The sequence below is a fragment of the Neoarius graeffei genome, chromosome 4, assembly GCF_027579695.1.
Source record: "Neoarius graeffei isolate fNeoGra1 chromosome 4, fNeoGra1.pri, whole genome shotgun sequence".
NCBI classification, from domain to species: Eukaryota; Metazoa; Chordata; class Actinopteri; order Siluriformes; family Ariidae; genus Neoarius; species Neoarius graeffei.
Window position 1 is genome coordinate 80754929 of NC_083572.1, and position 26612 is coordinate 80781540.

Consider the following 26612-nt stretch of genomic DNA (forward strand, 5'->3'; position numbering starts at 1 on the left):
TTGAAAAGTTTACTGATGTATTTATTTGTGTATTGAAAATAAGGCCCTGTCCACATGGCAACGGATTCAGGTGAATCTGATAAAATTGTTTATCGTTTCGGCCTGGCGTCCACACGGCACCGGCGTTTTGGGTGCTCCAAAACAACATTTTTTGAGAACGGTTTCCAGAGTGGAAAAATCTGGCAACAGCGCCGTTGCCAAGTCGTCTGGATGAGTAGAACGGATTTGTTTACGATGACGTCACAACCACATGACTAGAAGAAGGGGTTTATGCGCATGCGTCCTACTTCTTCTATTGTTCTGGTGTCTCCGATGGGACCGTCTTGCAGCGCACATACGTAGAGGTGTGGCATGTGTATTGCATCGTTTTCAGCAAGCGTTGCGTTGCCATATGTACCTGATATTTTACTGATCTGTTGCCCATGTGGACGCGATATTTTTTTTTTACCCGCTAAAAAAAAAATCTCGTTGTCGTGTGGATGTAGCCTAAATGTACTTCAGTTCAAGGTTAGATTTTTGTCATCTGTTCCGTGTGAGATTTAAGCTAATTAATCACAGCCATTTTAATACCTTTTTGTTTTATCTAACGATGACCACTGTATGTTGTAGTTTGAGGAGTTTAAAGCGTTCCAAATGGCAAGAATGTGGTTTAAAAGAAAGCAGAAACATCATAGGAGTCATTTAACTTGAATGTCACTAGCTTTGACCTCAGTGATCCAACTGAGGAGTTTGCTTCAAAGAAGTGAAGGCTAATTCGTGATAGTAAGTTAAACTTTTCCCCGATAACGTTGGCCTGCCTGCGTGGTTGTAATGTCAGGTTTTCTGTTGCGTTTCGTACAATACGGTGGTCAGTGTACAAAGTTACGGCGGTTGGGCTGTATATGGTGATATAAACCTCCTTTGCCTGTGTGCTGTCTGTCCTAGTTTTGTGTTTGTTAAAAAGTAGGACTTTTTTTTTCTCTGTCCATATCACGGTCCCACCCTAAACACAAACAATGTGTTGGACGTTTCGTAGAAAAGGTGGTAGGGCCTTGTATACTGTATTTCTAAGCCCCAGCCCGGGTATTAGGGCCAATTTATGCTGACAACCCAGTCCTCGCAGATGGCGTCGCAGACAAGAGGGCTCTGATTGGTCCACTCTACATCCGCTGTACACGCACTTCCGCTTCCCTACTATCCCGGTTTGGTTTGTTTTCACGACCGCCATTTTTAAAAACACGAGCGAAGATGGAGCAGCACGAAGAGCGGTTGATCGAGGAAGTGAGGAAGTACGTACATCTATACGACTCCAGTTCTAGTCATTATAAGTAACCGGAGGATAAACACTCCACTAACCACACCCACCAACTACTCCTAGCGATTTCGCGACTTCGCGCCCCCTTGTGTTGTGGCGGTGAATAACATCGCACACACCTATTACTCCCTGCTCAACGATAAATTACAACTGTCTGCGAAAAGCTATCTGCGAAAGCCTCTGCGCAAGAGCATGCAGAGGCCCTTAGCCTAATGTCACCGTGATGCATATGAACAGTAAAATAGAAACTGGCATCAATGTCCAGTTTTAACTCCGATTCACTTAATTCACGGAAATACTACTAATTAATCAGCTTGTCAATTTGTAGCGTATCATCCTGAAACATAGCTTAGCAATGCAGAGATGTGTCCTACAGCACTTGAACAAGTTATAAGCTCCCTTAAAGACTCACTGTAGTGTCTGTTATATGAATAAAGATCTATGCAACGGAACGCTAGGAACTTGTTCTTGTCTGGCAAGAGTGGAACTTCATGTGGTCTTCTGTTGTTGGATGCTGCGATGCTTTTCTGCTCACCATGGTTGTAAAGAGTGATTATATGAGTGACTATAGCTTTCCTGGCGGCACGGTGGTGCAGTGGTTAGCACTGTCGCCTCACAGCAAGAAGGTTCTGGGTTCGAGCCCAGTGGCTAACGAGGGGCCTTTCTGTGTGGAGTTTGCATGTTCTCCCCGTGTCTGTGTGGGTTTCCCCCACAGTCCAAAGACATGCAGGTGGCTCTAAATCAACCACAGGTGTGAATGTGAGTGTGAATGGTTGTTTGTCTATTGCTGTGTTCACATGTATACCAGTACGAAAGTGGTATAACTGTATCGATACAAAGTATACCGGTACAGTTTAGTGCATCTGTCCACACTAGCGAGAAATGTTTGCGGTTTTCTTTCACGGTAGTTGAAATGCGCATGCGCGAAATGTTTCCGTGGTTACCGAGTAACTTCCTTCCGAGAATATGGCGGATGAAACAACGTGTGTGCGCTTTTTGTCGTCAATGTACAGTCTGTATTTCTGGTGGTCATTTATTCAGTCGAATCGTATAAAACGCGCGAGGCAGTTGAGAAAGAAACAAAGAAAATGAATCTCCGTTCTTCACTATTTTATTCAGCGAAGACATCGATTGAGGTGTGTGACTTTGTGCATGCGCGTTATATTTGTATCGATACAGAGCCGCTTCATCTGTCCACACTACACGAAGCGCTACAGTACCGATACTGTACCGGTACGAAACCCATACATTTGTGGGTTTCGTACCGATACAGTTATACCGCTACAGTACCGGTATAGTTGCTAGTGTGGACAGGTGTTGTGGTACGAAAGTAGTATCGTATCGGTACAAAATCCCTAGTGTGGACAGGGTATTTGTGTATCAGCGCTGTGATGATTTGGCAACTTGTCCAGGGTGTACCCCACCTCTCACCCATAGTAAGCCGGGATAGGCTCCAGCTTGGCGCGATACTGCATAGGATAAGTGGTTATGGATGGATGGATGGATGGATGGATGGATGGATATGTCCTTCCTGGCAGCTCAAACCAATCTGGCCATTTTCTCTGTCCTCTCTTATCAACAAGACGTTTCCACCCACAGAACTGTCACTCACTCAATGTTTGTTGTTTTTTTGTTTGTTTTGTTTTTTGCTAGCCTAGTAAACTAGATCCACCCGCCTAGTGGCCAAAAATATTTTTGCCTAGCGAATGGGTCTAGCCTCGCACCATATAAACAAAAACACCCCGGGCATCAAATCGTGCCCGCCAATCACAACGCAAGGTTTTTGTTTGGATTCTTTGGGCGGGCTTTTGCTAGCCTGGGAAATCCCATGCTGCTTTGCACAATCGTTCCGATCTGAAAAGACAGCATGGAAACTATCGTCTAAAGGCTCGCCTGAGTTAGGGAGCCAATCAGAGAGTGGGGAGGGGTGGAAAGATGGTGACGCGTACTACTCGACAAACGGAAGCTTGTAGTTTATTTGGGACTGTTTATGGATCACATTTAACATGGCGGCGAGCGATACGAACCAAACTTTCGATCAAGCTTTAGACACTGTTCTGAATAGTTTAGAGCGAACGTTTGTTTTAAAAAAAGAACAGCGTTTGGTGTTACAGTCTTTCTTCGTCGCTCTAACTACGTCACCGGGTACAACTGCCATGATTGGCCATGGGCTACGTATACGCCAAATGATAGACATTCGCAACGTCCAATAAACGGCCGTTGACAATCGTAAACCACACCTCCCCTACGAGAAATTCAGTAGGCGGATTCCAGACCAAATTTCACTTGTGATATGGTCTGGTGTTAACCAGACTAGGCTTTTGCAGGAGTGACGACAAAGCTGCGCGACGCTGGAGAAAGCACAACAGGAAAGATGGCTACAGCTAGTGAACAGCGCGCGTTTGACTCCGCTTTGGAATCAGTTTTAGAAGAATTAGACTTGGAGTTTTCATTGAAACATGAGCAGGAAGAGGCTCTCCGCTCATTCCTTTTCAAGAAGGACGTTTTCGCTGTTTTGCCGACCGGCTATGGCAAAAGTCTGATCTACCAGCTGGCTCCGCTCATAGCCAAAAGGATGGGGCTAGTTTGTGCAGTACGAAGAATTAATAAACAGCTTTGAAACATTACTTTTTGATTGTTTCTTATTTTCCCATTATTTTAAATTTAAGGGAAATTATTTCACCAAACACCACTAAATAAAAACTCTCAAAAACAGTTTAAGCAAACCCTTGAAAAAAATAAGAGTGTATGTTAAGTATGTGGTACAGACTCCAAACTTGTGGTCATTATCTCCAAACTTCTTAATATCTAGAACCTGTTTATTAATTAATACGCATTTTGAAAAATTATTTATTTCAAGGTCTCCCCCACTGCGCACTCTGATTACGTCACAGTCACTGTTGCGCTGATTGGTCAGAGCGTTGGCCTATACGCACAGAGACAGTTTGAAAGACAGTGGTTTGTTCCACCCCCACCCTTCAAAAATGTCTACGGATCGAGGCCAGACTAAATATTCACATTTATGCCGCTTTTCCACTACAAACGCGGCTGAGTTGGACTGAGCCGTGCCGTGCTGAGTCGGGCTGAGCGGGGCTGTTGGAGTTGCATTTCGACTACAACCGCGCTGAACCGTGCTGGCTGGAAGTGGGTGGACACATTGGGTGGAGTTAGCAAAAGTGGGTGGACGTCAGGTGATGTCGTTAGGCAGCGCAAACAGTGACATCAGTGAGCTTTTAAGCGGTAGTCTCACGACCCGAATAGTAAACAATAAACATGGAGGACATGGAGTCGTTAGTGTTGCTGGTCTTGGTGCTGTGGCTTGTTGTCACCGACAACGCGGACAGATACTGGCAAGAGCGTATAGATGAGGCGAGGCGCATAAGGCTTCAGAAATTCTCGTAATTCGAAATTATTCTTCTTCCGGGTTTACAGTGTTTACAGATCCCAGCGTGCTCGCGGGGCGTGTGTGGGCATGTGAGGACACTCCTCCTCACCAATCAGTGCACAGGGGAGTGTCTGCTCACGCCCCCAGCCTCATTCGGCTCGGTTTGGCTCACTTCAGCCCCACTCCAAAACCGTGCGAGTTTTAGGGGCTAAGCAGGGCTGAAGCGAGCTGAGTCGTGCTGGTCTTTGGTAGTCGAAACGCGAGCCGTGTCGGGCTGAAGTGAGCTGAAGCGAGCTGAAGTGAGCTGAAAAAGGGTAGTGGAAAAGGGCCATTAGTCTGGCTTGCCAGGCTAGTTTTTTGCACCATTCTGTGTAAACTCTAGAGACTGTTGTGTGTGGAAACCCCAGGAGATCAGCAGTTTCTGAAATACTCAAACCAGTCCATCTGGCTCAAACCAACACCCATGTCACAGTGAAAGTCGCACTTTGAGATCACAATTTTTCCCCGTTCTGATTTTTGAAGTGAACACGAACCAAAGCTCTTGATTTGTATCCGCATGATTTTATGCATCGTGCTGCTGTCAAGGGATCGGCTGATTTAGATAACCGCATAAAACAGCAGTTGGACGGGTGTTCCTTATGAAGTGGCCAGTGAGTGTATGTGAACCTAGTGAATTCATTATGTTATATAAAATTGCAGTTTTTGCCCTTATTCTGAAAAAGATAATTTTCCTACCAAGTTGTTTATGTTAAAGTCAAAGTCTACTTTGTCAATTCTGCAATATGTACAGGACATACAGAAGATTGCAGTTGCGTGACTCTCAAACCCTTGGTGCAGCAGTAAACATTAAATAAACACGAAGCATAAAATATATGTGACTAATTTTCCCTTCACTTGCAAACTGTTGTCTTGTTGGTTTGTGTACAACGCGCAGAGCTGACCTGTAAACAGGCAAGAGACTGTGCGTCACAAACTGCCATAAAAACCCTAATCGAGATGTACGTATATTCTGAATGTGCTGTATACATGTCCAAAGAATCCTCCTAGAACCTGAAAAATATCAACATATTCCACGTCTTAATCAGAAAATGCTAAATTCTGATTAAGTTTTGGCCTTTTTCAGACTATGCAAACGGAATACGCCGTTTACATGACCTGTATCAAATTCCGAATGTTGTCGTTTGGAATAATCATGGAATATTAGTGTGTATGTAATGGGGCTTTTCCACTACCAACGCGGCTGAGTTGGGCTGAGCCGTGCCGTGCTGAGTTGGGCTGAGTCGAGCTGAGCGGGGCTGTTGGAGTTGCATTTCGACTACAACCGCGCTGAACCGTGCTGGCTGGAAGTGGGTGGACACATTGGGTGGAGTTAGCGAAAGTGGGTGGACGTCACGTGATGTTGTTAGGCGGCGCAAACAGTGACATCAGTGACCTTTTAAGCGGTAGTCTCACGACCCGGATAGTAAACAATAAACATGGAGGACATGGAGTCGTTAGTGTTGCTGGTCTTGGTCTTGCTGGCCTTTCCTCGCTTGGGTTGGTCTTCCATCTTCTAGTTTTCTGATCTTCTTCTTCTTTGTCATAATTCTTCTTCTTCCGGGTTTACGGTGTTTACAGATCCCAGCGTGCTTGCGGGGCGTGTGTGGGCATGTGAGGACACTCCTCCTCACCAATCAGTGCACAGGGGAGTGTCTCCTCACGCCCCTAGCCCCACTTGGCTCGGTTGGGCTCACTTCAGCCCCATTCCAAAACCGTGCGAGTTTTGAGTGCTGAGTAGGGCTGAAGCGAGATCAGTCGTGCTGCTCTGAGGTAGTCGAAACGCGAGCCGTCTTGGGCTGAAGTGAGCTGAAAAAGGGTAGTGGAAAAGGCCCATTAATGTACTGAGTGTAAGGTAGGGTGTTGTCTTGTCTTAGTTGACCGAAGTGACAGTTAGGGGTGTTACTGTTTGGAATTTTCATGGTATGATAACTTCGTGTGAAACCATGATATTTTTCGACTATCGTGTTATTGATTGACGATCAAAAACCCAGTGGGGAAAAATGAAAGGAAAATATATTCGAAAATCTTTTGTGCTAGAAAAATCAAATCATCTCATTACATCCTTCAACTTTTTTGTTTTTGTCTCCATTTGTTTGTTACTTGCGAAAATCAGAGATTTTTGCAAGTATGTTGATCTGTCCGTTTGTTGGTGCTCTAGCGTCACCAAAGTGCACAAGACAACTCACTAGCATCACACAAAGACATCCTTAGTTTTTGGTGGGTCAAGGTCAAATCTTGTAAAAGCACCTAATCGGCCATAACTTCCGTTTCTTTGTGATTTTTCACAAGTATCGTTCTCTGCACGACTGTTTGTTTGTCTGTTCAACAGCTTAAAGTAGTGAATGGATTTTGATAGAATTTTGAAGTAAAGTAGGTCATGGGCCAAGGAACAATTCATTAGATTTGGATGCAAATCCAAACATGTGGCTTGGCGGATGTACGGTATGCACTCTTGAGTGTCCTCCTAGTTGTTATTCTTTATCACTATAAATACACAGGTGATAACAGAAAATTGCGTGTGCTAATTGGTCAAGAAATTCAGACTATTTCTCAACAATCACCTTGAGCAACTCGGCAAAACATCAGCCAATCGCTTCGTCACCGTAAGTGAGGAAGAATTGCAAATTATGAAAGAAAATGCTGTCCCTAAAAGCACTAAAGATGCAACAAAGTTTGGTCTAAAACTATTCAAAGGTAAGGTGGAATTGTCTCATCTCATTATCTCTAGCCGCTTTATCCTGTTCTGCAGGGTCGCAGGCAAGCTGGAGCCTATCCCAGCTGACTACGGGCGAAAGGCGGGGTACACCCTGGACAAGTCGCCAGGTCATCACAGGGCTGACACATAGACACAGACAACCATTCACACTCACATTCACACCTACGGTCAATTTAGAGTCACCAGTTAACCTAACCTGCATGTCTTTGGACTGTGGGGGAAACCGGAGCACCCGGAGGAAACCCACGCGGACACGGGGAGAACATGCAAACTCCACACAGAAAGGCCCTCGCCGGCCCCGGGGCTCGAACCCAGGACCTTCTTGCTGTGAGGGGACAGCGCTAACCACCACACCACCGTGCCGCCAGGAAGGGAGTTGATTGGGTTAAAAAAAAAAGTGAATTTTAATCAGTATTTGGAAAAAGTCAATGGTGAGGTAACATAATGGCCATGACTGTGTGAACACATCAGATTAGTTTACTCGGAGCACGTTTCTGTGAATATTCTCAGTCATCCAGGTCATAGTAACTATGGGTGGTAAAAGAGAGCAACTGGACTTGCTTGAAGATTCTTGAAGACGTTTCATCTCTCATCCGAAAGGCTTCTTCAGTTCTGTCTGACTGGTAGGGAGTATCAGGTATTTATCCTCTCATGGATGAAAAGCTCATCTAAGGCTACGTTTACACTAGACCGTATCTGTCTCGTTTTCTTCGCGGATGCACTGTCCGTTTACATTAACCCCCCTGAAAAAGCGGGGAAACGGGAATCCGCCAGCGTCCACGTATTCAATCTAGATCGTATCAGCTCCGGTGCTGTGTAAACATTGAGAATACGCGAATACGCTGTGCTGAGCTCTAGCTGGCGTCTCATTGGACAACGTCACTGTGACATCCACCTTCCTGATTCGCTGGCGTTGGTCATGTGACGCGACTGCTGAAAAACGGCGCAGACTTCCGCCTTGTATCACCTTTCATTAAAGAGTATAAAAGTATGAAAATACTGCAAATACTGATGCAAATACTGCCCATTGTGTAGTTATGATTGTCTTTAGGCTTGCCATCCTTCCACTTGCAAGTAATAAGTGATATGCGCTGGGATCTCACACACAGCGGCTCAGTCCCGAATCGTGGCTTGTTCACTTCACTCGCGCGCTCTGTGAGCTGCGCAGGGCCGGAGTGCGCACCCTCCAGAGGGCACTCGCTGTTCAGGGCGGAGTGATTTGGAGCGCAGGATGCCTGCGGAGCCGAGCGTATCCGCGTATTGGTGTTGCTGTGTGCACGGCTAACGGTTTTAGTGTAAACGCGAATCGTTTTAAGAACGTTAATCTGATGATCCGCTGATTCGACGTAATGTAAACGTAGCCTAAGGTGTCGTTGAGTCATCCTGTTGGTGTGGGTCACTGGGGGCTGAATGTGAATGGCCTCGAGAGTCGTTAGGGTGATCAATGGATTGCCCGTTAAGGTGATCAATGGAATGCTGATTCTCTCTGTCCTCCTGTGAGCCACTGAAAACAGCTGGGTTTTGGTGTGCATACAGTTGTCTGGGAAGTGTGCCAAGGACTGCATTGTAGGTGGCTGATAAATTATGTCTTAGACCCCCACCTCTGTTCAGTGATGACCATTCCAGGTTGACAAAAATGGCTTCTTTAACTCCTCGCTCATACCAACGATCCTCTCTGGCTAAAATGCAAACGTTGGAATCCTGAAATGAGTGTCCTTTGTTGTTAAGATGAAGGTAGACAGCAGAGTCCTGGCCTGAGGAACTGGCTCTCCTGTGTTGAGCCATACGCCTGTAAAGCAGTCGCTTGGTTTCACCAATATACGAGTCCGTGCATTGCTCACTGCACTGAATTGCATACACCACGTTGTCCTGTTTGTGTCTGGGTATTCTGTCCTTAGGGTGGACCAGTTTCTGCTTCAGGGTGTTACTGGGTCTGAAACGTACCAGAATGTTGTGTTTGTAGAAGATCCTCCTGAGTTTCTCAGATAGACCAGAAATGTAGGGAATGACAATGTTCTTGCGTTTGTTCCTGTTATCCTCCTTGTCCGTTATGTTCCTTTTCCTGCTCTTGAAGAAAGACCAGTTGGGATACCCACAGTTCTGAAGTGCTTTCCTGATGTGATTCTGCTCCTTCTCTTTTCCCTCTACCGTTGATACTACATTTCTGGTCTATCTGAGAAACTCAGGAGGATCTTCTACAAACACAACATTCCGGTACGTTTCAGACCCAGTAACACCCTGAAGCAGAAATTGGTCCACCCTAAGGTTAGAATACCCAGACACAAACAGGACAACGTGGTGTATGCAATTCAGTGCAGTGAGCAATGCACGGACTCGTATATTGGTGAAACCAAGCAACCGCTTTACAGGCGTATGGCTCAACACAGGAGAGCCAGTTCCTCAGGCCAGGACTCTGCTGTCTACCTTCATCTTAACAACAAAGGACACTCATTTCAGGATTCCAACGTTTGCATTTTAGCCAGAGAGGATCGTTGGTATGAGCGAGGAGTTAAAGAAGCCATTTTTGTCAACCTGGAACGGCCATCACTGAACAGAGGTGGGGGTCTAAGGCTACGTTTACATTAGACCGTATCTGTCTCGTTTTCTTCGCGGATGCACTGTCCGTTTACATTAAACCACCTGGAAATGTCGGGAAACGGGAATCCGCCAGGGTCCACGTATTCAATCCAGATCGTGTCTGGTCCGGTGCTGTGTAAACATTGAGAATACGCGGATACGCTGTGCTGAGCTCTAGCTGGCGTCGTCATTGGACAACGTCACTGTGACATCCACCTTCCTGATTCGCTGGCGTTGGTCATGTGACGCGACTGCTGAAAAACGGCGCGGACTTCCGCCTTGTATCACCTTTCATTAAAGAGTACAAAAGTATGAAAATACTGCAAATACTGATGCAAATACTGCCCATTGTGTAGTTATGATTGTCTTTAGGCTTGCCATCCTTCCACTTGCAAGTGGTAAGTGATATGCGCTGGGATCTCACACACAGCGGCTCAGTCCCGAAAACACTGCTAGTGCACTCCACTCGCGCACTCTGTGAGCTGCGCAGGGCCGAAGTGCGCACCCTCCAGAGGGCACTCGCTGTTCAGGGCGGAGTGATTTGGAGCGCAGGATGCCTGTGGAGCCGAGCGTATCCGTGTATTGGCGTTGCTGTGTGCAGGCGAATCGTGTATTGGTGTTGCTGTGTGCACACTAATCGTTTTAAAAACGTTAATCTGATGATCCGCTGATACGGTCTAATGTAAACATGGGCTAAGACATAATTTATCAGCCACCTACAATGCAGTCCTTGGCACACTTCCCAGACAACTGTATGCACACCAAAACCCAGCTGTTTTCAGTGGCTCACAGGAGGACAGAGAGAATCAGCATTCCATTGATCACCTTAACGGGCAATCCATTGATCACCCTAACGACTCTCGAGGCCATTCACATTCAGCCCCCAGTGACCCACACCAACAGGATGACTCAACGACACCTTAGATGAGCTTTTCATCCATGAGAGGATAAATACCTGATACTCCCTACCAGTCAGACAGAACTGAAGAAGCCTTTCGGATGAGAGGTGAAACGTCTTCAAGAATCTTCAAGCAAGTCCAGTTGCTCTCTTTTACCACCCACAGTTACTCAGAGCACGTTCTTTAGTTCCCTGTTGAACAAAAACAAAACCAGACTGAACTTCACTTTTTTTTTTTTTTTTTGTATTTTTGAATCAAATTAAATCCAATGGGCGGCACGGTGGTGTAGTGGTTAGTGCTGTCGCCTCACAGCAAGAAGGTCCGGGTTTGAGCCCCGTGGTCGGCGAGGGCCTTTCTGTGTGGAGTTTGCATGTTCTCCCCGTGTCCGCGTGGGTTTCCTCCGGGTGCTCCGGTTTCCCCCACAGTCCAAAGACATGCAGGTTAGGTTAACTGGTGACTCTAAATTGACCGTAGGTGTGAATGTGAGTGTGAATGGTTGTCTGTGTCTAATGCCGCTTTTCCACTACAAACGCGGCTGAGCCGTGCCGTGCTGAGTCGAGCTGAGTCGGGCTGAGCGGGGCTGTTGGAGTTGCATTTCGACTACAACCGCGCTGAACCGTGCTGGCTGGAAGTGGGTGGACACATTGGGTGGAGTTAGTGAAAGTGGGTGGACGTCACGTGATGTCGTTAAGCAGCGCAAACAGTGACATCAGTGACAGTGGCGGAACAAGTCAGAGCCGGGGCGGGGCAAATGACCGGGCACTTTATTAAAGCTTATCATAACATCATTTTAGGCTACAAAATGTCCGCAACTGCGGTGTTTACCAATTTCAACACTACCGGGTGCAACTATGTTATTTAGTACATCAAGTCCTTCAAACGAACATGTAACTCAGAAACAAAAAACATTAGGATACTGTACATGGCTCATAATAAAACATCAATAGCCTATACTGCGCACATTATTTGAAGGGCATACGAATGAGCGCTCAGAGGTTGCAACGGTGACAGGAAGAGTCAGAAATAAAAGGAGGGCGGTGCAAACCTCACTGAATGCACTGTGTTTACCAATTTCAACACTACGGGGTGCAACTATGTTATTTTGTACATTAAGTCCTTCAAACGAACATGCAACTCAGAAACAAAAAAACATTCGGCGACATACTGTACATGGCTCATAATAAAACATCAATAGCCTACTGCGCGCATTATTTGAAGGGCATACGGCGAGCCTTGCGCTCCGCGAACTCGTCCACGATGCTCTGTATGTCACTGATTCAGTGAGCTTTTAAGCGGTAGTCTCACGACCCGGATAGTAAACAATAAACATGGAGGACATGGAGTCGTTAGTGTTGCTGGTCTTGGTGCTGTGGCTTGTTGTCACCGACAACGCCAACAGATACTGGCAAGAGCGTATAGATGAGGCGAGGCGCATAAGGCTTCAGAAATTCTCGTAATTCGTAATTATTCTTCTTCCGGGTTTGCGTTGTTTACAGATCCCAGCGCGCTCGCGGGGCGTGTGTGGGCATGTGAGGACACGCCTCCTCACCAATCAGTGCACAGGGGAGTGTCTGCTCACGCCCCCAACCTCACTCGGCACGGTTTGGCTCGCTTCAGCCCCACTCCAAAACGGTGCGAGTTTTAGGGGCTAAGCAGGGCTGAAACGAGCTGAGTCGTGCTGGTTTTTGGTAGTCGAAACGCGAGCCGTGTCGGGCTGAAGTGAGCTGAAGCGAGCTGAAGTGAGCTGAAAAAGGGTAGTGGAAAAGGGCCATATGTGTCAGCCCTGTGATGACCTGGCGACTTGTCCAGGGTGTACCCCGCCTTTCGCCTGTAGTCAGCTGGGATAGGCTCCAGCTCGCCTGCGACCCTGTAGAACAGGATAAAGCGGCTACAGATAATGAGATGAAATGAGATTAAATCTAATCTTGTTGAATATGCAGAAATGCCAAAAAAAAGACAAAGCAATTGAAAAAGTTTGCTGTTAAACAAACCACTTACTGTATATGTTTAATGGACACTTCCATCATTCGTGATTATAAATCAAACGACATTTTTTTTTTTTTGGGTAAATGAGTAAGAACAAAAAATCCAACCTGGTGTCTATAGTTCTATGCTCGAGTCCTGCTCTGCCGACCGAAATGGAACGAGCTGTAGGATGATTGAAATAAATAGGGTACCTAAGGAGGTGATTAAGGATGTGATGAAAGAACAGTCTGCTTTGACATACGCAAGCGTGCTGTGAGATTACATATATGAAATCATCTGGGAAGGGCAGGCTGTCCGTTAAATGAGGTTTTCATGGATGAAAATAGCTACGTTTCTCATCTCCTGTTCTGTTCTTGGTTCATGTTTAAGAATAAAGTCCTCATGTCTTTCTGTGGATGGTGCTGCTTTTAACTGACAGCTGAGTCAATAGTGTCTGGGTTTTTTTGTTGTTGTTTTTTTTCCTTCACTGATGCTGTCACGCAGTCTTCGCTCAATGAATAACTGCAGCACGTGGCAGTAACTAGCTTTTGATTGTGTTTTCTTGCTTCTTCTGTTGGTTGAAAAAAAAAAGATCCATTCGAATTGAATTTAATACATTTTCTTTTATCCGTCATCAGGTTTCAATGTGCGTCTAATCAGGCCTTATCCAGAAGAGACACCGCTGGATTGTTGCTGGAGAACTGAGCCATTGAATTCATTCATCTTTAGAGGTATGGGTTGTTTTTTTTTTTTTTGGTTTGTTTTTTTCCCCCTTACGTGCTGTGTATACCTCTCGAATCCACAGCAGACATGGTTTCAAGTGCATATGTCAAAAAAACAACTAATTGCACCTTTTGAAGGAGAAATAAAGTTGATCAAATTTAATGAAGTAGAAATGCATAATGGGCGGCACGGTGGTGTAGTGGTTAGCGCTGTCGCCTCACAGCAAGAAGGTCCGGGTTCGAGCCCTGTGGCCGGCGAGGGCCTTTCTGTGCGGAGTTTGCATGTTCTCCCCGTGTCCGCGTGGGTTTCCTCCGGGTGCTCCGGTTTCCCCCACAGTCCAAAGACATGCAGGTTAGGTTAACTGGTGACTCTAAATTGACCGTAGGTGTGAATGTGAGTGTGAATGGTTGTCTGTGTCTGTGTCAGCCCTGTGATGACCTGGCGACTTGTCCAGGGTATACCCCGCCTTTCGCCCGTAGTCAGCTGGGATAGGCTCCAGCTTGCCTGCGACCCTGTAGAACAGGATAAAGCGGCTAGAGATAATGAGATGAGATGAGAAATGCATAATGTAATGTCCCCCCCCCGTTTTTTTTTTTCCCCTCTGTTGTCGTTTATAATTGATTACACAACACACAGGGCAGAGGAGATTTTTTTACTTGTTGGAATAGTAATACGCTCGCCGGCCACTTTAATAGGAATTTGTTCTTGGCTGGCAGGAGCCGAACCCATTTCTGCTGTTGCGTACTGAGATGCTTTTCTGCTCACCATGGTTGTAAAGAGTTGCTACGAGTTACTATATCCTTCCTGGCAGCTCGAACCAATCTGGCCATTTTCCTCTGACCTCTCTTATCAACAAGACGTTTCCACCCACAGAACTTTCACTCACTCAACGATTGTTTTTGGGTTTTTTTTCCTTCTACACTACCGTTCAAAAGTTTGGGGTCACCCAGACAATTTTGTGTTTTCCATGAAAAGTCACACTTTTATTTCCCACCATAAGTTGTAAAATGAATAGAAAATATAGTCAAGACATTTTTCTGGCCATTTTGAGCATTTAATCGACCCCACAAATGTGATGCTCCAGAAACTCGGGCCCTGTTTACATTATTTCGAATCAGCGGATCATCAGATTAACGTTTTTAAAACGATTCGCGTACACGCACAAAATTTCTGTGCCTGCAACAAAACCGTTCCCCGTGCACACAGCAGCGCCAATACACGGATACGCTAATCACATGACTAATTAGACGGCACGTCACATGATCCCAGTGCATATCGGGCATGCGCAAGTCACTCACCACTTGCAAGTGGAAGGATGGCAAGCCTAAAGACCATTTTTTCATGGACGGATGACGAGGTCCAATTGTTACTAAACGTAACATTGGATTATAAAACAACGGTGTCGGCTCAGGGTGTGGACTGGGAAAGTGTCCAAACAAAATATGGGGACATACTGGGCCGTTTTTTGGACGCGTCACATGACCAATGCGGCATGACCAACGCCAGCGAATCAGGAAGGTGGATGTCACAGTGACGTTGTCCAATGACGACGTCAGCTAGAGCTCAGCACTGCGTATCCTCGTTCCTCAATGTTTACACAGCACCGGATCAGATACGTACTGGGTTGAATACGTGGACCCTGGCGGATTCAAATTGTTCCGCCTGTGGAGTCGTTTCCCGGCGTTTTAATGTGCACGGACAGTGCATCCGCAATGAAAACGATACGGATACGGTCTAATGTAAACACCACCTCAATCTGCTCAAAGGAAGGTCAGTTTTATAGCTTCTCTAAAGAGCTCAACTGTTTTCAGCTGTGCTAACATGATTGTACAAGGGTTTTCTAATCATCCATTAGCCTTCTGAGGCAATGAGCAAACACATTGTACCATTAGAACACTGGAGTGAGAGTTGCTGGAAATGGGCCTCTATGGAGATATTGCACCAAAAACCAGACATTTGCAGCTAGAATAGTCATTTACCACATTAGCAATGTATAGAGTGGATTTCTGATTAGTTTAAAGTGATCTTCATTGAAAAGAACAGTGCTTTTCTTTCAAAAATAAGGACATTTCAAAGTGACCCCAAACTTTTGAACGGTAGTGTACACCATTCTGTGTAAACTCTAGAGAGTGTTGTTGTGTGTGGAAACCCCAGGAAATCAGCAGTTTCTGAAATACTCAAACCAGTCCATCTGGCTCAAACCAACACCCATGTCATATTGAAAGTCACACTTTGAGATCACAAATTCTCCCATTCTCATGTTTGAAGTGACCATGAACTGAAGCTCTTGATTTGTATCTGCATGACTCGATGTCTCGTGCTGCTGTCAAGGGATTGGCCGATCACATAACCGCATAGAACAGCAGGTGGATGGGTGTTCTTAATAAAGTGGCCGGTGAGTGTATAAACAAGGCATGGAATTTTCGAAAGAATTTCAAGGTTTCAAAACCGGCATGTCTACAGTTGTAAATTTAATCCCAAATGAGCTGATCGTGAATGAATGATTTATTTATTTATTTATTTTTCCTCCAGGTGGAAGTGTGATGCATCATAGCTTTGTTGTTTGATGGCAAAAATCACAAGTTTCCCTGATCTAGTGGGTTTTGTTGAGCGCCGGTTATTGTCTGTGTGGAGTTTTACATGCGATTCCTGTGTCTGTCTGGGTTTCCTTCGGGTTCTTCAGTTTCTTCCCATATCCTGAAAGCATGCAGGAAGGAGGTTTGACACTAAAGTGTATGAATGAGCGAGAGAGAGAGAATGTGTGTGTGTTCGCGTGCATGGTGCGCTGTGATTTATAAGTGATGACGCCATGATTTATAATGCTGCTTCAGTAGATACTTTTTAGATTTATTAAACCTTCAAGGGTGGCACGGTGGTGTAAGTGGTTGGCACGGTCGCCTCACAGCAAGAAGGTTCTGGGTTCGAACCCAGCGGCTGGCGGGGGCCTTTCTGTGTGGAGGTTGCATGTTTCCCCGGGTGCTCCGGTTTCCCCCACAGTCCAAAGACATGCGGTTAGGTTAACATGGGACGGCCTTGAGCGAGGCACCTAACTCCCAACTGTTCCCTGGGCGCTGTTAGCATGGCTGCCCACTGCTCTGGGTATGTGTGTGTGTGTGTTATTGCTCACGTGTGTGTACCGTAAATTAGAGGCTTAACATGTCTGTCCCATATTGAGCTCTTTTCTGCTTCTAGAGGTGTGTAAAGGTACAGACGTCTCTCTCTCTCTCTCTCAGTTTTCTGGCCAGCTCTCCTCAAAGGGAGTGCCAGGCCACGGGTAATTAGGCGTCCTTAATCACCTGAAGTCACTCGCTCTGACACTCTTTAACCTCTCTGTAAATGGGTTATTATTACCTTTGAAATCCCCCTCTGTGGTTTCAGTCGAGAGAGACTTATTTTAGCTCTGCTCGAAAGTGAAACACTATTGAGACCGTTTTATATTGACAGAAGAGAAATGATTCTACAGTGACATTGTATTCGTCTGGAATTTCATATCAAGTGCAGTAGGCAAGGATATTGATGATATGTTTATTAATTTCTTTTAAATTACGTTAAGAGATCCGTGAAGACGATCAGTGATTTAACAATTATAATTATGTTTAGCATGCCAGGTGATATTTATGTCAGTTATTCTAGTGGGCGTTTTTAATTTTATTTATTTTTTGTTTGTTTGTTTGTTTGTTTGTTTTTCCGTCCCTCCCCATCCCGACCTACGTAGAGTACCCGTCAAAAGTTTGGACACACCTTCTACTTCGCTGTTTTTCTTTATTTGTATTAATTAAAAGACACGTCATGTCTTAAAGTAATGATGGATGTCGTTTCTCTTTACTTAGTCGAGCGGTTTCTTGACATAATATGGATTACTACAGTTGTGGAACAGGGCTATTTACTGTATTATTTACTGTTTGGGCTCAAATACATTAACAAGGCAAGAAATTGCACTAATTAGCTTTTGACGAGGCACACCAGTTAATTGAAAAACATTCCAGGTGACGACCTCATGAAGCTGGTTAAGATAATGCCAATAGTGTACAAAGCATCAGCAAGGTAAACCATGTTAAATGCCTTAGTCAGGTTTTGTGCCACCACAAACCACCAGAACAGCTTCAGTGCGTTTTGGAATTGATTTCCACAAATCTCTTGAACTGCCGTGGAAGAATGAACGCCATTCTTAGCTCAAATTCTTTCAGTTGATGGTTTTATGATGATGATGATGATGGTGGTGGAGAGCGATTTGTCTAACACCTTCGCTCCAAAATCTCCCATCGGTTGCTCGGTTGGGTTGAGATCTGGTAACTGTAAAAGCCATAGCAGTATGATTTACATCGCTAGCTCATCTGGCCGTAAGGCCGACATGGTGTTGCCATGGCGTGTCGTCTATCCGTTGTCCGTCCGTCCACAATTCGGTTAAATCGTATCTCCTCTGTCAGTTCTCCATGGATTTCTGTCTGGATTGTTTTGCTCGAAAGAACTTCTCACTCCACACAAAACTCAGTCATTGTTTTGTCAAAATTTTTTTTTTTGCTAACGAGTTAGCAATTAGGCCAAAGTAACAAACTTTCCAAGCCTCTCACTAGAATTAGACCTCATTTCTCATCCAATTCCAGTTCTGATCGATGTTTTGAGTAGATCTTCCCTTCCCTTCATTTGTTCATTTTCCTGTTGTAAACACTTTATTTTCAGTTAAATCGTATCTCCTCCCTGTGTTCTCAGTGGATTTCAGTTCTGATTGTTTTGTTTGAAAGAACTAGACCTTCTGCACAATGCTTGGTCATTGTATTGTCCGATTTTTGCTAAAGAAACTGCTACTTAGGCCAACTTAACGAGTTTTGGGACTTCTCGTTAGAATTGTATCTCCTCTCGCAGTTCTCACCCGATTTTAGTTCTGATTGTTGTTTTGGGTCGAGCTTCCCTCGAGGAACAAAACTTGGTCGTTTCACACTTCAACCTTTGGTCAATCAAACCTGTATAACCAACCTCCAAAGTCCGTATTTCCCTTATAAAATCTGTATAAGATGCAAATTAAAATAATTTACCTAAAATTTGAATGATAATTAACAATGATCTATCCCAGTTACTTTTTATTCAATATTAATAACAATAAACCTTCAGAATGAATACAAAGCTCCAATGTTTGACAAAAACACAGTGTTATCGGCGTAGTTACGAAGGAAATACTTCGTTGTTTGGAGACAGGTTTCACCGAGCGGCTATTATGCGCGAGACTTCATATTAGCCACAAAGTCAGGAAAATCTGTTCGTAAAATTACGTTATAATGACCAAATACAATGAAAGTATTTTTCCAGTCTCACCTGTGAAAGGTCCCGTGTGATCTCGTTTGGACGGTAAACCTGTTGGTACAGTTAAACACAGCACATGAATGAGGCATCTTTATTCTCGGCTACTGTCTAGACGCTATATCAGAGACGGTTGAAGAATCTCCACTTTGCCACATCCAATATGGCGGCGAGGATGACGTATGATTCTACGCAGAAGGCGGCGTCTATGTTTATATGTCTATGACTTCACGGTTGGCGGGATTCTCGCAATGCGGTGTGCGCATGATCAAAAGTGGAACGAAGTCTCGCTACCACAAGATAACGTGCGATTTCATAAGACTCTTTACTGGCTGTCTGTGGTGTACAGTACGTTTGTAAATGTTATGCGCTCTTTTATCATCGTGGGAATTGATTATAGCTCTAAATAAATATTGAAGTTTTTTTAAAGAATCCGTATAACTTTATTTATACGCCCGTATACCTCGTTTATTGAATCAAATCCGTATAAAATACGGACATTCCGTATAGTTTGACATGTATGTCGTTTGTTTGTTGATTTTCTTGTAAACAATTTGTTTGCAAGTTTGTTTACAACTTTTTAATTTTCAGTTAAATCACGTCTCCTCCCTCAGTTCTCAATGGATTTCAGTTCTGATTGTTTTTTGTTTGAAAGAACTCAACCTTCTGCACAAAACTTGGTCATTGTATTGTCAATTTTTTGCTAACAAATTAGTAATTAGGTCAACACATTTTCTTCTAGCTAGAATTGTTTCTCATCCGATTTCAGTTCTGATCGATGTTTTGGGTCGATCTTCCCTTGAGGAACCAAATTTTAGTCCTTTCTTGATTTTCCTGTTGTAAACAATTTGTCGTCGAGATTGGTCCTGTCTCACATCGTCACATTTCGGTTCTGTTTGATGTTTTGGTCGTCAGGGTTGTTTTGATGGCAGGCCAGACGAGCGACTACGTCCTTGACGTTCTGTTTTTCATCCTGATTAAAACATTCATCGAATCTGCGTGTTCTGTAGATGGGGGCGGGGTCATCCTGGAAGAAACCAGTCCTCCCATCAGGATAGAAACTTTTCATCGTAGCAGAAAAGGGACTGATTTTTTAATAACTCTTCCCTTTAAGGGGAGAAGTGAAACAGGGCCGTCCGTTTTCCTTTAATTTATCATACGTCTGTACAGTATATCTAAGTCACAATATAAACGGCCACATCTCGTTCATGTTGCATCGTGTGCCAGCGTTTCCATTTACCGTTATGAGATTGCACTTCGTCTGTGAGCCTGTTCGCTTAATCGCAAATCTTAAACATGACAAACTAAAAGACTGTATCGACGTGCCACTTTTTGCACTCAAGTATAGAGTATGGAGGTAATCATGCGTACTAATAGTGCAGAAGGACTAAACAGAGTACAGAGGTGTGCCCATGCTCGATTTCTCTTCTCTTTCGCACACACACAGACAGCAAAAGCATGAATTGTTGTGTTTGGCGTTTCTTCTGGTGCCAAGCATTTTTGTGCCCTGATGAAAAGCTGTGCTTGTAGTCCGCTGAGCACTCAGCTTGATTGATGAGGGCTGCAACAGCTTCCATACTTGGCCAGTTCCTTCAGATTTTCTGCAGCGCACACACACACACACACACACACACACACACACACACACACACACACACACGTGCGCACGCACGCGCATACACAGCTTTCCGTTCATGCTGAATCAGGTAAACCAAACAAGATTGTGTGGCACCTTGAACTGATCAGTTTGGGAATGTGGCAGTTCAGTACACAGCATGTATTCAGCCTGATGCGCCTCAGCACTTGGCAAGGGATTTGCCGTGGATGCGTGATTGCCTCGGATTGTGTTTACATGCATTATGGTTCTTGAAGACCGCTATGAGGCACTTGGCTCTGTCCAGACTGCCGTTCTCATAACCCTGCGCAATTATCAACCTTATCCTGGCAGCATTGCAGACGGTATGAACCACACATTTGGCATCCAAGTGACTCTGGCCAGCGTGGCCAGCGAGTGGCATTCCAAGCATCGAGAGCAAGCTGAATCAATTTTTGCCCCCCAATCTTTTTCCCATTTTTATCTCCATATTTGGAAATGTTTACCTCCTTGTGGCTGCACAGTGCAAAAGGAAGACGGTGTATGAGTCATTTGAACAGCATAAGGGCCTGCCTGTGGATCCTCCTCACTAAAGCCACACTGAGCAAGGCTTGCTGTCGAGGCTACACACACACACACACACACACACACTCGTATATACACACAAACACACACAATCGGGATACCTTGTGAGTACCTAACAGTTCTTTATGCTGAACTCTGTATGCATCTTCTTCCTTTCACTCTTACCTTCTCTCTCTCTCTCTCTCTGTGTGTGTCTATTTGTTTTTGTCTCTCAGGAAGGTAGGGATGTATTTGGGTGTTGGGCTGTATGTCGGGACAGGTTTCATTCATTCTGCTGTGATATGGCATGGAGATAGCAGTCTCACTAATGTGTTTGGGCACGTATGATTGACTAGCTGGAATGGCTTGCCCTCCCTTGGTCACTTTAGAGCAGCAGTGCATCATGGTGTGTATGCGAAGCATTAATATGCCATTTTTGACCATTATCAGCTTGACCAGGGCAAACCGAATATTTCTCTCACCTAGTAATGATGAAATAGGTCAGTTATCTTTGTATAGTTAATGTGCGCTGACTTTCTGTAATGTCAGGTTTGACTGACGTTTAAAAGGGCCAGTCTGTGCGTTTTGATCCTATTCATAAGCTTAACGTTTCTTTTTTTTCTGTTTTTTTTTAACTACAAAATAAGCTTTTCCAGGGACACCTTTGAATGCTGTATTTATTTAATTTCTTGCGTGTTTTTAAATGATCACTTTACATATCGTCTCTTAACATTTTATGTTTTTCATACTGTCAGTGAAACGGTTTCAAACGAAGCTTGATATACTCTGAAGTATGCTTGGTAAAGACCTATATTTAGTAAATATAAATGAATGACATGCTAATTTGTCTGTTGTGCCTCTTTATTGTATGGATTTTTAATGCCAGACCCCCCCCCCCCCCCCCCCCACACACACACACACACACACAAAATATACCTCCTCCTCTTTTTATTTCCATCTCTGCCATACCGTACATGGTATTTTCTGTGTTCGCTTTTCTTCATTTGCTTCTCAGAAACTGGCATATGGTACTTTTATTTATTTATTTATTTATTTATTTATTTATTTGATCCTGTGATGGGCGGCACGGTGGTGTAGTGGTTAGCGCTGTCGCCTCACAGCAAGAAGGTCCTGGGTTCGAGCCCCGTGGCCGGCGAGGGCCTTTCTGTGTGGAGTTTGCATGTTGTCCCCGTGTCCGCGTGGGTTTCCTCCGGGTGCTCCGGTTTCCCCCACAGTCCAAAGACATGCAGGTTAGGTTAACTGGTGACTCTAAATTGACCGTAGGTGTGAATGTGAGTGTGAATGGTTGTCTGTGTCTATGTGTCAGCCCTGTGATGACCTGGCGACTTGTCCAGGGTGTACCCCGCCTTTCGCCCGTAGTCAGCTGGGATAGGCTCCAGCTTGCCTGCGACCCTGTAGAAGGATAAAGCGGCTAGAGATAATGAGATGAGATGAGATCCTGTGATGGCTTATGCTGTTATTTGTAGTATGTGCGTACATTAATATCCTGTCCACACTAGGGATTTTGTACCGATACGATACTACTTTCGTACCACAACACCTGTCCACACTAGCAACTATACCGGTACTGTAGCGGTATAACTGTATCGGTACGAAACCCACAAATGTATGGGTTTCATACCGGTACAGTATCGGTACTGTAGCGCTTCGCTGTAGTGTGGACAGATGAAGCGGCTCTGTATCGATACAAATATAATGCGCATGCGCAAAGTCACACACCTCAATCGATGTCTTCGCTGAATAAAATAATGAAGAATGGAGATTCGTTTTCTTTGTTTCTTTCTCAACTGCCTCGCGCGTTTTATACGATTCGACTGAATAAATGACCACCAGAAATACAGACTGTACATTGACAACAAAAAGCACACACACGTTGTTTCATCCGCCATATTCTCGGAAGGAAGTTACTCGGTAACCACGGAAACATTTCGCGCATGCGCATTTCAACTACCGTGAAAGAAAACCGCAAACGTTTCTCGCTAGTGTGGACAGATGCACTAAACTGTACCGGTATACTTTGTATCGGTACAGTTATACCACTTTCGTACCGGTGTAAGTGTGAACACAGCATTAGTTTGAATCCTCTCCATGTGTATTTGTGCTAATGCACCTGTTGGATACTTTTGATCAGTGGTGCTCTTACCGAAATGGTCCAAGTGGCCACTGATGGATCAGGGCATGTGGATGTTTTTGCTTCATCTGGAAGTGCTTTTCTGAACCGTGCAGTTTGAGCACATTGTACAAAGATACAGTTTGTCATGTCAATACGCCGTCGTCGCTTTACGATGGTAGGCTACATGGCCGAGTTAACGCTGTCCAACGCCTTCTCAATATTACTCATTCGTCGTCTTTAGGGAGATAATGAGACCAACTGAGCATCCCAATCTCTTGTTGGCCTGCAGTCAGGAAGCTTTGTATCTAGTTGAACCAGACACGTCTTCCTGTCCTCACAAGCTGGCTGTTGCCAAACAAGTGGTCTTCCTCCGTTCTTGTGATCCCAGATCTGCTGCTGCTGCTGCCTAGATCTGTGCTGCCTACGTTAGCCATCTTTTCAGGGTTCCTGCTGAGTCTGTCCACCTCACATAGCGCCCAAGGTGGTTCTTTGGACATGACCTTCACTACTGATGGCATAGCCTCAGCAGGCAATCCCCTACTTCGATATTACACGCCCTCGCCAGCTGTGAGGTGTAGGGTCGGACTTTGAGGGGCATATCAGTGGCTTAAGTTGGCTATCTGGATTCCCCGCCTTGTTTCCATGTGTCTCGTCTAAAACTGAGAGCACATCAAAAAGAGCAGTAGTCAGACTTTTGTAAACATAAATTGATTTGCCAGTCCAATAAGCAACTAAAAGCTCCAGTATGCTGCCCAGTTCTGTGTTTTGGTTGCCTGGAGACATGACTAAGCCTAAAAAGTGGTAGCTGACGTAACGTAATAATATATGGTGAGCTGGTTAGGTTGTGTATTTATTAATAGAGGCTAACGGAAACAAATGACCGTATGAACGTCAAGTACAACGTCGTTTTTGTGCCCTCGCCAAAATGTCGTTGGTGAATGTTTTGGCTATGAGCTGTGGTATTCTGGTCTAGCATCACATACAAAAGATATGAGTCTTAACAGTGAGATGACTTTTTTTTTTTTCTTCTAGCAGAAGAGTTATATGACCGCTCTGAGCTGTAGATTACTTTAGCTTTACTTTAAACATACAGTACTGTGCAGAGGTCTTAGGCAACCTTTTTTTCTCATACAAACTTTGTTATATAAATTTATTTTATGACCTCTACATTATGGAGTCAGTACAAAAACATTTTAGGTTTCCAAACGTTAGCTCTCCAGCACAAAATTAAATGTTACAGAAAATGTTTGTCAGTAAAGAAAGCAACATATTAAAGTGCATATCACGGGTAAATTCCGGAGCAAGATCAATGTAATTCTCCTATTTTATATTAAACTTTGGTCAAATATCTGTAACATTCTGCATTTTGTGCAATTTTTTTTACCTTGCGCAATACCAGAAAAATTCAGTTGAAATCAAGCCATTTGAGGCGAATTGGTCCGCCTCTGAAAAAACTTGGCATTTGGATTTCCGGGCAAACATTGATTTTCGTGACGTCGCGTGCGGAACGCCTCCCTCTGAATCCTACGTCAGCGCTGGTTTGTTTATGAGAAAACGACCTGGTGGTTTTCTGCAGATTTCTTCAACGTTATCGCGTAATTATTAAAATGGTTAACGGATGTATCATAGGAGGGTGTAGCAACACCAATCTTGATGGGATTAGTACTCATCGTTTCCCAAAAGACCGGACAATGAGAGAGAAATGGGAGCGCTTGGTCTACACAGGCTGTGCACTGAAACCGTGCAAAGCTCGCACAGCCTGCTGGCGCTTCCGCAGGTGACGTCACGAATCTGGCTCCAGACTCTGTTGGGATTTTTCCAGACGCGTTTTGTTATTTTATTTTTTTCTGCTGTAGACAGATGGCCTTGTGCAAAATTACCCTTCTGGAAGTGTGTGTAAAGGGACATTCTTTCATATTAAAAAAAAAACGAAACTGGTCCAGAATATGCACTTTAAGTAAGACATCACTTTTCAGACAAAACCATCATGAAGGCTGATGATTTTTGCTACAAAATTAAGAAGTAAACGTGACAAAGTGTCCAGAAGAACTGTGGCTGGTTCTGTAAGATGCTCAGTAAAACCTACGGCTCATTTCCTTATCAAACTGCACTCACTGTACCTGAGACTAATATATGTATTTTTTTAAGAAAAGGGTCATTACACTAAATATTGCTGACGTTTGATTTATTAGCTCACCCGACCGACAGTCGACAAGTTCATGCCATCGTGTGTTGTCCGTCCGGCGTTGTCCACCTTTGACGAAAATCGCTTCTTCTCCCTCAATTCTTCACCGATTTTGATTCTTTCTGCCATGAAAGTAGGGGTCCCTAGGGTGCATGTAACTTCTACCCAGATTTGCTTCATTGCAATTATTAATGAAGTTATGGACGAATTAAGCCTTAATGAGCAGTTCAGCAAAAATCGCTTCTTCTCGGTCAACTCCTCGCCGTTTTGGATTCTTTCTGGCAAATAGGTTTGTTTTCCTAGGGTGGATATAGCTTCTGTATATAGCTTGTATATCGTGTGTGTGTATATAGCTTGCAACATTTATTGCGCAAGGCGGCCCACTTTAGATCGTTCCTTCTGGACTAGACAGGGCTGGAGTGAGCTACGCCATCGTTAACGGCCTCATTACAGTTTACTGCTCTTTATAGTATTTATCTATTTATTTATTTAAATGTAGAAATGTTTAATTTCTTTATTTTTGAAGGCATCTTTGCTCTCCAGCATTTCTGTGCTTGTGCCTTTTGCAACGTACTACACATAACAAATGAAAACCTTTTATATTTGTGAAAGTTAATAAAGGGGAGCCCCCCCGGTTTTTGAACGTACTTGTCCACCAGGAAGCTATCGTATAAAATAACAGCACGACCTCGGGCCGATCTGCTTGTCCAGGTGCCCAGGCTAATACTTTGTCCACCCTTCACTGTATGAGATGTGGAGATGTTCTTTACCTGAATGGAACATTGTACAGCGTGTTTAATCATTTTTCTGTCATCCTTGCAATTGTGTATTTTTGTGTAGTAATCCGAGATGGTGAAAGTCCATTCTTTATGCCAATTAGTCATCTAAATAAATAGTCTGGTCAAAGTTTGAAGTTACAGCTTCAAATTCTTCTGTAAAGCTAAAGAAGTGAAGTTTAAACTCCTCCTTAGATTTACTTAAAGTATGAACGTAAAAGTACACTTTAAAAAAATTCACAGAAAAGATATAGGACATGGATTTTAGGCCCTGATGATAAATTGGTGCCCTTTCACCCAAAAACACAGGGAAATATTAGCTCAGGCTAACCATCAGCTTTATTCCTAATCTGGCTGTCACAATAAAACCTGTGTGTGTGTGTGTATATATATATATATATATATATATATATATATATATATATATATATATATATATATATATACACACGTGTGTGTGTGTGTG

General features: G+C 44.2%; 1 protein-coding gene across 4 annotated transcripts in view; it reads left to right on the forward strand.

Annotated features, from left to right (window-relative positions):
- lpp (LIM domain containing preferred translocation partner in lipoma) overlaps positions 1–26612 on the forward strand; it is a 492132-nt gene that overhangs the window by 15737 nt on the left and 449783 nt on the right. For 3 of the 4 annotated variants that reach the window (XM_060919812.1, XM_060919814.1, XM_060919813.1), the window contains exon 2: positions 13514–13606. The gene's annotated coding sequence lies outside the window, so the exon portion shown is untranslated. Of the gene's footprint in view, positions 1–13513; positions 13607–21074; positions 21177–26612 lie in introns of those variants that run through there. The other variant, XM_060919815.1, reaches the window with a different exon arrangement.